General features: G+C 40.4%; 1 pseudogene; it reads right to left on the bottom strand.

The window, feature by feature from the left end:
• Positions 1-2,202: 2,202 nt before the first annotated feature.
• Positions 2,203-2,651, bottom strand: LOC122729598 (annotated as a pseudogene).
• Positions 2,652-10,938: the final 8,287 nt, after the last annotated feature.

Genomic DNA, 10,938 nt, shown 5'->3' on the forward strand with positions numbered 1-10,938 from the left:
GGAACCTCCCTTGGTCATCTACAGTATAGATAGGGATAGCTTCCTTTCATTGACTGTATATGTGGAAGAGGCTCTGACTTTTAAATTCATCACATTGGAATACCCTGTCTCTCTTTTTTGCATGCTCTTTCCTACCCACTCTTTACTACTGTGTTCAGAGGGTGACTATCATAGTGTTCCTACAGTATGGGTTCCATGAACTGAACTGGTTAGAGGGGAAAGACTTTCATCCCCTGTTGTTTGTCTTTTACCCTGTCTTTGAAAAATGGGATCAGTGTGTGTGTGTGTGTGTGTGTGTGTGTGTGTGTGTGTGTTTCTGCTTTGTTCCATTTGTCCTTCTTAGTTTTAGGTGCTAGAGTTGATACCACTTGCCTTGGAAGTTTGAGCCATGGTCATCTTGGAGTCAGGATTCCAGGTGGAATGTTGTAGCCAGCTAGGTGAGCAGAGAATCCAGGAAAGCCAGAGTGCCTGGGACTTGAGCCAAAAGTGGGTATGGGACTTGAATCTTGGGATAGGGCTCTATAGGAATGTAGTTAAGCATTGTAATTAATCCCCTTCCCTTTCCTAGCATCTGATGTGGTACAAAATGAAAGGACTATGTGTGAAGATTATGTTCCTCATACTAGGGAACATGTCTGAATATTTGTGATCATACCTTTTCATGCCAATATTGTTTTATAAAAGTTAATTTAACTGTTAGTGGCTAAATGGAACTGAAGTTCGGGGACCCCCATATACTTAGGGCAACATCAAATTCTATATATTTGGAGCCATTTGCAGAGATTCTTGATATCCCTAACCTTCTTAAGGGCACTGAAGAACCCTTGAGGAGAGGTAAAATGTAACATACATAGCCTTTAGGCAGTCAGGGTCAGGGTAGTTTGTGTTCTCTCTATGTGTCTTTGTCTCTCTGTGTCTGTCTCTGTTTTTCTCTGTCTCTCTATTTCTCTCTCTGTCTCTGTCTCTTTCTCAGTGAGAGCCTGATCAAAACTTTCTTGGTTGGTTTCCCAAGGAGCAAACTTTATATCTGAGATTTAGGCAGAATCTGTGATGAGTTTGGAAGAAATGAATTAATCTAGGAATGTTCGATACCTTTTTGTTTGTTTGTTTGTTTCCGTACAACCATGTTTAGGCACATAGGTGTCTTTTTTCACATTTGTTTATGCCTTTGTATATTATATGTGTGCATTTGTTGGGATGTGAAAGAGCTGGGTAACTGAGATTGCATTTGAATAGGTTGGGGAAGAATAGGGATTTTAAAAAATGTATTTAATTTTTATTGCAAAACAAATATACAACTTGGAATGGACTTGAGGTAAATTATGTCATAAGCAGATTTAAAAAAAACAAGTGGCTAAACACAGTTTAAAAAGCAAGTAACAAAGAAGAAAATGTTTTCTGGTACAGGACTAGCAGTTCAAAAAATATTGCATGAGTACCTGGATAATACACCTATTTTGCAATAGTGCAACTTTAAGTACATATTGTTGATTGTCCATAGTCCATTCAGAGTTACAACTCCACACTTCAACAAAAACATGCTGACAGCTCCTAACAAAAACTACTTTTTTTTTTTTGGTAGGGCAATGGGGGTTAAGTGACTTGCCCAGGGTCACACAGCTGGTAAGTGTCAAGTGTCTGAGGCCGGATTTGAACTCAGGTACTCCTGAATCCAGGGCCGGTGCTTTATCCACTGCGCCATCTAGCCACCCCCTACTTCTTTATTTTTTATTTTATTTTATTTATTTTTTTCAGGGCAATGAAGGTTAATGACTTGCTGAGGGTCACAGAACTAGTAAGTGTCAAGTGTCTGAGGCCAGATTAGAATTCAGGTCCTCCTGAATCCAGGACTTTATCCACTGTACCACCTAGCTGCCTCCAAACTACTTCTTGACAGAAAAGAAAGGCATAACCCAGATATTCCCTCATTTGATCAACTCCATCTAAGTTTAGATGTGCAGAAGGGCTTTGAAAAATCCAGAGTAAGCCACATGCGACATATTTTACTTGATCAATTTTCCAAAATAAAATTTCAGGACAAAGATAGTAGATAAAGGGAAAAACATGGAGAAATGAAGTCCTAATTACTACACATGCATATCCTTTTGACAGTATGGGGAAAAGCCTTTTACAGATAAGTTACAAAGAAAAGGAAAATAAACAATTTTGTACAAGAAATTTAACACATTCTGTACAATGTCTTCACTTTGCTGTCATAATAGGTACAAACTCTTCATAGTTTATTTAACCATCACCATCAATATCTGCTTCCCTGATCATTTCATCAATCTCTGTATCTGTTAACTTTTCTCTAAGGTTTGTCATCACATGGTGAATTCTGCTGCACTAATATAATCATTGCCTTCCTTGTCAAACACAAGGAATGCTTCTCTAATTTCTTCTTCATTGTATGTGTCTTTCATTTTTCTTGCCATCATAGTCAGAAACTCTGGAAAGTCAATTGTGCCATTACCATCAGCATCTACTTCAATAATTATATCCTGTAATTCAGCTTCTGTGGGGTTCTGCCCAGGTGACCTCTTTAAAGTTCCCAATTTCTTTGTTTTTCTAGTACCATCTCCATCTTTGTCAAATAGTGAAAAGGCTTCATTGAATTCTACAATCTGCTCTTCTATCAGCTGATCAGTCATGCTGTTAGTATTATTAGTGCCCAAGTTCCTATCAAACAAGCTCCATGCTTGGTGGTTGCACTTGGACTAAGAACAGGGATTTAAAAAGAATTCCCCCTCCCTGGATACCAGCAATACCCACTCTCTCCTCTGTCCAAGGTGCTTCCCTCCCAGCAGTTCCTTCAGTAAAGACACACACCAGGTTTGATGCTCTGGTTTAATAGTTTAGATTTCTGAAATATATTTTAATGATTTATTTTAAGGATTTTTTTAAAGGAATGAATCCTACACATTTGTATCTTCCTACCTGAGTGACATATTTCCATAGTTTTATTACTTTTTCTAGAAGAAGGATAAATGTAATGACATTATAGCTTGGATGTGAACCTGAGGTAGATAGGGCCACCCCGGGCAACCCAGCCCTTCCCTATCACTGGGCCCAAGCATGCTCCCCTACCACCCTGAGTCCAGGGATAGGAAGCAGAAGCTTACAACTGCATGAATGATGCAGGTTGGGCATACATGGGGATGAGGGACATGTCCTCCTGCTTTTCAGGTTAAACTTCAGAAAGAAAATCAATTCAAAGAATAATTTTAGAAGTGGAAGGGCCTTGGTCTACTTGTAGTTCCCCACACACCTTCCTCCATCTCCCATCTCTCTGCTTCTGTCCCGGTTGCCCTCCATGTCTTCAGTGCTCTGCCCTCTTCCCTGCCTTCCTTCCAGACTCAATTCAGATCCCACCTCAACAAGAGGCTCTGCCTGGTCTTCCCAGTTCCTTGTCCTTTCCAGATTACTTTCATCCAGTCTCTCTATCTTGCATTTATCTAGATATACCCATGTCATTTCCTCATTACATTATATGCTCCTTAAGGGCAGGGACTGTGCTTATGTTGATTGTTTTTGCTATTCATTGTATCTCCAGTGCTTAGCCCAGTGCCTGACTCATAAGACCTGCTTAAAAAATGCTTATTGGGAGGGAATTAAATCAAATTTATAAGAATCCAAGTCATTCCCCAATTGAGAAATGGTCAAAGGATATGAACAGGCAGTTTTCTGATGAAGAAACCAAAGCTATCTATTCCCATATGAAAAAATGCTCTAAATCTCTAATGATTAGAGAGATGCAAATAAAAACAACTCTGAGGTACCACCTGACACCTATCAGATTGACTAAAATGACAAAAAAGGAAGATAATAAATGTTGGAGAGGCTGTGGGAAAATTGGAACACTAATGCATTGTTGGTGGAGCTGTGAGCTGATCCAACCATTCTGGAGAGCAATTTGGAATTATGCCCAAAGGGCGATAAAGCTGTGCATACCCTTTGACCCAGCAATTCCACTTTTAGGTCTTTTGCCCAAAGAGATCATGGAAGGGGGAAAGGGACCCACATGTACAAAAATATTTATAGCTGCTCTTTATGTGGTAGCAAGTAATTGGAAGTTGAGGGGGTGCCCATCAATTGGGGAATGGCTGGACAAGTTGTGGTATATGAATACAATGGAATACTATTGTGCTGTAAGAAACGATGAGCAGGAAGAATTCAGAGAAACCTGGAGGGTCTTACGTGAGCTGATGATGAGTGAGATGAGCAGAACCAGAAGAACATTGTACACAGTATCATCAACATTGAGTGTTGACCTACTGTGATGGACTATATTCTTTTCACCAATGCAATGGTACAGAAGAGTTCTAGGGAACTCATGATAGAAGAGGATCTCCAAATCCAAGAAAAAAAAAAGAAAGAGAAGAACTGTGGAGTATAGTATGCTGATGAACAATATTATTTCTTTTGTTTCGGGTGCTGTTGTTTTTTTTTTTTTTCTATTTTGAGGTTTTGCATCACTGGCTCTGATTTTGTCTCTTGTAACAAGATTAATGCAGTAATAGGATTAATGTTATTATGTGTATATATATATGTGTGTTGTATATATCTTTATCTATATCTTTATGTATAGAGATATATAGACATAACCTATATCAGATTACACCTGCTGTGCTAGGGGAGGGGGGGAGGGAGGGAGGGGAGGGAGGGAGAAAAATCTGAAATTGTAAAGCTTGTATAAACAAAAGTTGAGAACTATCTTTACATGTAACGGAAAAAATAAAATACCTTATACATTTAAAAAAATGCTTATTGGGAGGGGAAGGAGGGAGAAAAATCTGAAATTGGAAAGCTTGTATAAACAAAAGTTGAGAACTCTCTTTACATGTAACAGGAAAAAAATACTTTATTAAAAAAAAAAAAAGAAATGCTTATTGGCTGAGTGACTGACCTTCGGGATGTCTGAAAGCTCAGAATTATGCACTGTCCAAAAAAGAAAAGGCTTAGCTAGACTCACCCTCAAAAACAGGTTCCTTAGGGGCAGCTAGATGGTGCAGTCGATAGAGCACCGGCCCTGGAGTCAGGAGTACCTGAGTTCAAATCTGGCCTCAGACACTTAACACTTACTGGCTGTGTGACCCTGGGTAAGTCACTTAACCCCAATTGCCTCACAAAAACAAAAACAAAAACACCCCCCCCCCCCAAAAAACCCCCAGGTTCCTACCTTTTGCTTAGGTATAGAGAGTAGACTATTCATACTAGGGGATGGAAATGAGGGTTACAGGGCTGGAAAGGGAATCATGTAGGGCTTCCTCCTGGGGCCTACATTTGGATACACTCATTCCATGACCAAGGTTCCTTTGTGAAGTCTCCAAAAGTTCCTGGACCTTAGAAATTAGTTGGATGAGAGAAGTTTCCAAACCTTTCTTCCCAGTGTCCCACCTCCATGAAGAGGTAACTGAAGCATAATCTCTTGAAGGTCTGCAAAGCCCTTTATGAGAATGATCACTGTAGATTGTCCACCCCCAAGCTTTCTTCCTTTTTTTTTTTTTGCTGGGCAATGAGGGTTAAGTGACTTGCCCAGGGTCACACAGCTAGTAAGTGTCAAGTGTCTGAGGCTGGATTTGAACTCAGGTCCTCCTGAATCCAGGGCTGGTACTTTATCTACTGTGCCACCTAGCTGCCCCCCGCCCCAAGCTTTCTTTTAAGATGGGGAACCTGAGACTCAGATACATTAAATGACTTCCCCAACATCACTCAACTAGTAAGTGTGGGATTTGAAAACAGATTTCCTGACTCCAAGTGGAGTGAACACTCTGCCCTTTTCTTCCAACACATGCCCCAGACACAAGCCAACAAAGTGTAAGAAGGAGCCCAAAGTACCGCTTCCCTACCCAATTCAGAGACCATGTGTTGGTGTGTGTATAGCCCCACACCCAGAGGCAAAAATGGTCCAGGAACACTGGCTTGGGAAAGAGTTAGATACTCACTTTTCGTGATAGATTTTGTTGACTCTTGGGCAGCTGAAGTTTTCTTGGGAGAGACTGTAATTTTCTGCAAAGCCATTTCTGCAGGGGATTGTGGTGCTGTTGTGTCTGCTGAGGCTATTGTCTTTGAGCCAGATATAGTAGAATCCTGTCCAACTACAGAATCAATTTTTAAACTTTGAGGTACTGAAATTCTCTCCTACTTAAGGTGGAGAGTGAAAGGTGTCTGCATAGTAGCTAGGTTGTAAGGGGGTAATAAAAAGCCTTTCTTTCAGGCCTTGATTTTGGGGGCCTTCTTTAGTAGGAGAGGGAACTGCTTGGACAAAGCAGCTGCAGTTGTTCTAGGGAAAGACTTGTCCTTTTGTAGGAAAGGGGAGTACAAGCATACATCAGTGATATTGTAGGTTCAGTTCCAGACCACCACGATAAATTGAATATCACAAAAAAAGTGAGTCGCATGAACTTTGTGGTTTCCCAGTGTATATAAAAGTTATGTTTACACTAAACTGTAGTCTATTAAGTGTGCAATAGTATTAACTCTAAAATACCAATTTATATACCTTAATTTAAAAATTGGTTGTTCAGTCATTTTTTTAGTCATATCTGACTCTTTGTGAACCCATTTGGGGTTTTCTTGGCAAAGATACTAGAGTGGTTTGCCATTTCTTTCTTTAGCACATTTTGCTAAAGATGAGGATGCTGAGGCAAATAAGGTTATATGACTTACCCGGGGCCATACAATTAATAAGTGAAATTTGAACTCAGGAAGATGAATCTTCCTGACTCCAGGCATGGAACCCCATTTACTGCCCCCCCAACTGCTTCTTTAAAAAATGTTTTATTTCGGGGCAGCTAGGTGGCACAGTGGATAGAGCACTGGCCCTGGAGTCAGGAGTATCTGAGTTCAAATCCGGTCTCAGACACTTACCACTAATTAGCTATGTGACCCTGGGCAAGTCACTTAACCCCAATTGCCTCACTAAAAAAAATTTTAAAAATGTTTTATTTCTAAAAATGCTAACCATCATTTGGATCTTCAGCAACTTGTAATCTTTTTTTTTTGTTTGTTTGTTTTTTGTTGGTGCAGGGTCTTGGCTTCATGTTGATCAGGGTAGTGGTTGCTGAAGGTTTGAGTATCTTTGGCAATTGAAAAGATAAGATAACAATGAATTTTGACACATAGATTGACTCTTCTTTTCTCTTGAAAGCTTAGAGGTCTTCGTAGGGTTATTAATTGGCCTAATTTCAATATTGTTGTGTCCCAGGGAGTAGGGAAGCCCAGGGAGAGGGAGACAGAGAATAGCCAGTTGGTGGAGCATTTAGACAACTCATCATATTTATTGGTTAAGTTTGATGTCTTATATGGGTACAGTTTGTGACTCCCCAAAGCAATTACAATTGCAACATCAAAGATCAACGATCACATATCACTAGAACAGGTATAATAATAATGAAAAAGTTGAAATATTGTTGAGAATTACCAAGATGTGACTTGGAGACATGATGTGAGCAAATACCATTGGGAAAAATTTTGCTGATAGTGATGGAGAGTTGCCACAAACCTACAATTTCTAAAATAAAATCTTGCAATATCTGCAAAGCACAGTAAGGGGAAGTGAGGTATGCCTGTATGTGGGAAGGCCTGGGTGGGAGAGAGTAGTGAGTTCTCTCCCTGCTCTTGAAGGCCCTATGATATTGATTCATTCATTGATTGATTAATTTAGTAAATTCACACATTGATTGCCTAGATTATAACCTCTACCCTTTTCTATTCCAAATTCTTTTTTATTTTAGGACCTGGGGTGAGGATGATTTGATGATAATTTGAGAACTTTCAAGGAATTGTTGATGACTACCAAGTTACCTCACCCCATCCCACCCCAACTTCCTTCCCAATTGAGTTTTAAAAGTAGTGGCCAAGAAACCATGGAGAAGGACAGGGAGGCAATGCTGTGTATTTTCTGGAACAAGAACCTGCCCGCAGGAGGAGGGGAAGGAGATCTTGATACTGGCCCCCAGAATGAATATTCCTCCCTTTCCATTTTTTTTTTTGCAGGGCAATAAGGGTTAAGTGACTTTCCCAGGGTCACACAGCTAGTAGGTGTCAAGTGTCCGAGGCTGGATTTGAACTCAGGTCCTCCTGAATCCAGGACAAGTGCTTTATCCACTGCACCACCTAGCTGCCCCCTCCCTTTCCTTATTTTAATCATGAGGGGCTTTCAGTCTGCCCCTTGGGGTGCTGAGTACAGAAAGCCATTTCCGTCATCCTCAATGTCTCTGCTCATCACATAGCTGAACACAATGGATTTGGGAAGTCTGAGTCCTGTGTCATCAGCTGCTGTGGCCTGGGTCTTTATAGTGACAGGTACTGGCTGTGTGGGAGAGCTGAGACCAGTGTGTGGGCCATGCTGTGGCCTGAGCTTCTTCCTGGGGTGCCTAGGTAAAGGAAGTCATAAGACTGGGAGCAGCAGCAGGGACTCCAGCAAGAGAAGACTCTGAGTGATAGAGACTATCAGCGATTGTAAGGTCCACTGGTCTGGTAGATCAGGAAACCCACCTCTCTCCAAACATTTATCTAGTTTTATTCTGAAGTTTTGAGCCAGGGCCCTGGACACAGGAAGACATTCTCATGGAAGGATAGAGATGGAGCCATAAATTTAAAAAAAAAACAAAAACACAATAATTTTTAATGACTATGTTACAACATCCCCTAAGTTAAAGTTAGAACCCCATAGCTTGGGCAGGCAGAGTACTTACTGGGTTCTCAGGCATGCATGCCAGGCTGACTGTGGGTAGGCCACTTGCCTATTGGCTTGAGTATAGCTTTCCCTGGTGGACATCAATGATATTGCACTTTTGCTATAAGCCTTGTTGAATCTGTAGGAGTGGTTGCATTATTGGTATTTGTTAATTTCAGTACCTGAGACAGTGCCTGGAACATAGTAGGTTCTTAGTACATAGAACATAGAACATAGTAGGCCTGATCATTGATGGACAATGTAGTAGCACATAGAGCTCTCATTTCTATAGAATTACCTCACCTTCTGTGTTTGGTGGTGAAAGTATTACTCTTAGAGAAAAAAAAAAGAAAATTTGCTAAGAAAGTAGTTTAACCAGACCCATTATGGGCTGCAGTTTAAAATTTAGGAGGAAAAAGTTTGATACCAGAGATGTGGATGGAAAGAGAGCCCACAGGATTCTGCCTTTCACATACATCTTCTTTCTGATGTCTGATTGCAATCCTTCCACTTATATTTTGGGAAGAGTTTTTTCTAAGCTAGGAGTTCTTTATCTGGGGTCAAGATATCTGCATGGGGTCCATGGACTGATTTTATGGTACCCATGAATATAAATGGGAAAAATGTTATATCTCCATTTATCTATTTATTTACTTGACCTTATTTATTTATTTTCTCATTTATTTACTTATTTTTGCTGACTTTTGGCTTTCTTTGCATACTTGTTTATTTTATTATATATATTTAAAGACCTTGTTCAGAGAAGGGGCTTCTCCAGATTACCAACTGGGTCTAGGACACAAAAAAGGTTAAGAACTCTTATAGTTGATATACCTGGTTCAAGATGACCCCATTGAAAGCTGAATTCTTGTATTCGTGACTCCTGCCATTCCAAAAAAAGTTGCTTTGATTCCAAGATATAAATGTTTGAGAGGCAGCTTGAATTGTTGGACAGAGACAGGGAGACCTGGGTTCAAATCCTGCCTCTGACTCATACTAACTGTATGACTCTGGGCAAGTGGCTTAACCTTTGAGGACTTTGTTTTTGTTGTTGTGGTTCAATTGTTTCAGTCATATTTGACTTTGTGACCCCATTAGATCCATCTGGGGTTTTTTGGGGCAAAGATAATGGAGCAATTTGCCATTTCCTTCTCTAACACACAAGGAAACTGAGAGAAATAGGATTAAGTGACTTGCTTAGGGTCATACAGCTAATAAGTCTCTAATTTGAACTCAGGTCTTCCTGGCTCTGGACCTGGAGCTCTATGGCACTGGGTCACACAGCTGCCCATGAGGGCTTGGTGGAAGGCTGACTTTCAGAGAAAAGTGCTGACAGCCTTCATTGGTAAAGGGAGTTTCCAAACCCAATGAATTTCTTTTCAGGTAATACCATTTCATGGCAATATTAAGATACCTACAAATGGTCCTCATTTCTGTTCATTGCAGAATCTGTATTTCTTCTGCTACCATGGAGGATGGATCACCTTTACCTGAGCCCCAGAACATAATCCATCATCAGTTTAGTCATGTCGCTGTATGTCTTGGAAGCCATCAGATTGTAAGAGACTAAAGAATAACACATACAGGAATGGTAATAGAAAGATTTTGTATGTTGCTTATTGTCTATTTCATTCATGCTTCTTCTAGAGGATAGCAACTGCTGTCTCTGGATCTGACTCTTGATGGAGAGAACTCCCTGTTGAGGAAACTTTCTCTGTCTGTCTGTCTCTCTTTCTCTCTCTTTTTTCTTTCTCGCCCCCTATCTCTTTCTCTTTCTCTCCATCTTTTTGTCTTTTTCTCCCCCTTTCTCTTTCTTTTTCTGTTTTTCTCTTATCTTTTCCTTTTCGTTATCCCTCTAACTCTCTCATTCTTTTTCTCTTTTTCTCTCTCTCAATGAAAGTCAACATTTTTTTTTTTTGGTGGGGCATGGTGGTGGAGGAGACAACTTAGAGAGTTGACTAGAGCCTAGCTTCTTAAACTGTGGGTCTGAAGGAGTGGACATGAACAATTTGGCCACAGTAAAAGGTCACAACCTTTTCTACTTCTTTTTTATATACTTCTTTTATATCCTTATATACCCGGGTTCATGTAAAAACTTTTTGGGTGAAAACGGGTTGTGAGTAGAAAAAGTTTGAGAAGCCCTGGCATAGAACATTGGGAGGTTAGGTGACTTGCCTGGGGTTACGTGCCCTGGTCTTCTTGGCTCCCCTATCAGCCAACTAGATCCAGGAGAGCTCATCAAGCCTGTAGCTGTCATA

Source organism: Dromiciops gliroides, chromosome 5, assembly GCF_019393635.1.
Source record: "Dromiciops gliroides isolate mDroGli1 chromosome 5, mDroGli1.pri, whole genome shotgun sequence".
In the NCBI taxonomy this organism is placed as follows: domain Eukaryota; kingdom Metazoa; phylum Chordata; class Mammalia; order Microbiotheria; family Microbiotheriidae; genus Dromiciops; species Dromiciops gliroides.